Source organism: Triticum dicoccoides, chromosome 2B, assembly GCF_002162155.2.
Source record: "Triticum dicoccoides isolate Atlit2015 ecotype Zavitan chromosome 2B, WEW_v2.0, whole genome shotgun sequence".
Classification (NCBI taxonomy): domain Eukaryota; kingdom Viridiplantae; phylum Streptophyta; class Magnoliopsida; order Poales; family Poaceae; genus Triticum; species Triticum dicoccoides.
Window position 1 is genome coordinate 436,560,994 of NC_041383.1, and position 3,037 is coordinate 436,564,030.

Genomic DNA, 3,037 nt, shown 5'->3' on the forward strand with positions numbered 1-3,037 from the left:
TTACCATTGTACCCCTGGGGGGTAGGCCTATATAAACCCCCCAGGGAACCCATGCAAAGGGTTCCAACTCTGATAGAACTAGCCAGTTACCTAGAGCAGGGAAGAGCTAGCCTTGCCTTCTCCTACCTCTAGACACAGCTCAAGGAGCAACTTGTATCACTAGTGCCATAGTGATCATGCGGAGACCCCACAGAGCAGGAGTAGCGTATTATCTCCATGGAGAGCCCCTAACCTGGGAAAAGTTCATTGGCGTATGTGTCTACGCCTTATCCCGCTTCCAGGCACCGGCAATGTTCTACTCGCTCCCACCATGATAAGCCATCCGTTGGCATATGTCGCACCCAACCCCCGACTGTTTAGTTCTTTAGTTAGAAGCTCAATCCTCTCCTTATCATTGTCATTTGTTTTATCTTGATTAACATGATTAATTGACGTTTCATCATAGCATTCATCACTAGAGTTGTCAACAAGTAAATCATCATCACCTAACAAGTCATCATCATCACTATAGAAATCAACATATTCGGGGTGTGATACCTTTGGGCCTTTAGCCATGAAGCATCTTCCAAGTCCTTCATTTGGTGAATCAAATATGTCATGGGAGTTGGTTGACACAAGTGCTAGACTGGAAACACCTTCATCTTGAGTATGTTCGGAGTCGGAGTGATAGCTTCTCTCGGAGGGATTGTCGGAGTCGGAGCAGGATGCCCATTCACCAACATGAGCTTGATGTCTTCGTTTTGTGTAGCTCCTTGATGACTTGTCCTTCCTTTCCGAATCCTTGCTTCTTCGGGGTGTTCTTCATTCATAACAATCATCTCTACTCCTTCTCTCTCTTGGTGGTGATTCTTCTCTTCTACTTCTTCTCTTAGGTAATTCTTCTCTTCTCTTGTAGGGAGCCGTACACTCATTGGAATAGTGTCCGGGTCTTCCACAATTGTAGCAATTACGCTCTCGACTAGAAGATCTTTTGTCATTGTAGGAACTTGACTTGGAGCTTCTTTCCTTGCTTCTACTCTTGTAGAACTTGTTGAAGTTCTTCACCATTAGGCTCAATTCTTCATTGAAGGTTTGTTTCTCACTTGATGATGTGGGAGCGTCACATGAGGCTTTGTAAGCACCACTTGACTTGTTGTGGAGCTCCTCCTTATCCTTGAGTGACATCTCATGAGCAGCAATTCTTCCAATGACCTCCGTTGGCTTGAGATTCTTGTAATTGGGCATCATTTGGATCAATGTGCACAAGGTATCATAGTTTCCATCCAAGGCTCTTAGGATCTTCTTGATGATGAATTTGTCGGTATCTCTTCACTTCCTAAGGCGGCGATCTCATTTGTAATGAGAGCAAGCCTAGAGTACATTTCAGAGACGCCTTCACCATCCTTCATCTTGAACTTGTCAAGTTGAATTTGAAGCACATCCAACTTGGATTACTTGGCGGAGTCGGTACCTTCGTGCATATCAATCAAAGTGTCCCAAATTTCCTTTGCATTCTCAAGACGACTGATTTTGTTGAATTCTTCGGGGCACAATCCGTTGAAGAGGATGTCGCAAGCTTGAGCGTTGTATTGCAGCATCTTCAACTCTTCCGCGCTAGCTTCACGGTTCGGTTCTCTCCCATCAAAGAATTCACCTTGCAAGCCAATACACACAATAGCCCAAACAGCGGGGTTATGTCCAAGAATATGCATTTTCATCTTATGCTTCCAACTAGCAAAATTAGTACCATCAAAGTAAGGACCTCTACGGTGATAGTTTCCCTCGCTAGACGCCATACTCTCCTAGGTTGTGAAACCAAGGCTATGATTACCAAAAGCTATAGAAATCAAAGCAAATGGAGACCAAAGCTCTGATACCACTTGTAGGATCGAAAGTATGTCTAGAGGGGGGGTGATTAGACTACTTGACCAAATAAAAACTTATCATTTTCCCAATTTTAGTTCTTGGCAGATTTTAGCAACTACGGACAAGTCAAGCAATCTTAACACAATTCAAGCAAGCATGCAAAGAGTATATGAGCAGCGGAAAGTAAAGCATGCAACTTGCAAGAATGTAAAGGGAAGGGTTTGGAGAGTGCAAACGCAATAGGACACACGGATGTTTTTGTCGTGGTTCCGATAGGTGGTGCTATCGTACATCCATGTTGATGGAGACTTCAACCCATGAAGGGTAACGGTTGCGCGAGTCCACGGAGGGCTCCACCCACGAAGGGTCCACGAAGAAGCAACCTTGTCTATCCCACCATGGCCGTCGCCCATGAAGGACATGCCTCACTAGCGGTAGATCTTCACAAAGTAGGCGATCTCCTTGCCCGTACAAACTCCTTGGTTCAACTCCACAATCTTGTCAGAGGCTCACAAGTGACACCTAGCCAATCTAGGAGACACCACTCTCCAAGAAGTAACAAACGGTGTGTTGATGATGAACTCCTTGCTCTTGTGCTTCAAATGATAGTCTCCCCAACACTCAACTCTCTCTCATAGGATTTTGATTTGGTGGAAAGAAGATTTGAGTGGAAAGCTACTTGGGGAAGGCTAGAGATCAAGATTCATATGGTAGGAATGGAATATCTTGGCCTCAACACAAGTGTAGGTGGTTCTCTCTCAGAAAATGTAAGTTGGAAGTGTAGGTTCATTCTGATGGCTCTCTCCATGAATGAAGAGGAGGTGGAGGGGTATATATAGCCTCCACACAAAATCTAACCGTTACACACAACTTGCCAATCTCGTTGGGACCGAATTGAGAAACTCGGTCGGACCGATTCACCAAATCTAGTGACCGTTAGGATTTTCGGTGGGACCGACATGCAACTCGGTAGGACCGATATGGTTAGGGTTAGGGCATAACGTAATCTCGGTGAGACCAATTACACAAACTCGGTGGGACCGATTTTGGTAATAAGGTAAACTCGGTGGAACCGATTCGCTCATCTCGGTTGGACCAAAATGTTACGAAAGGAAAACAGAGAGTTTATGTTGCAATCTCGGTGGGACCGATCGCTCATCCCGGTGGTACCGAAACATTACGAAGGGAAACA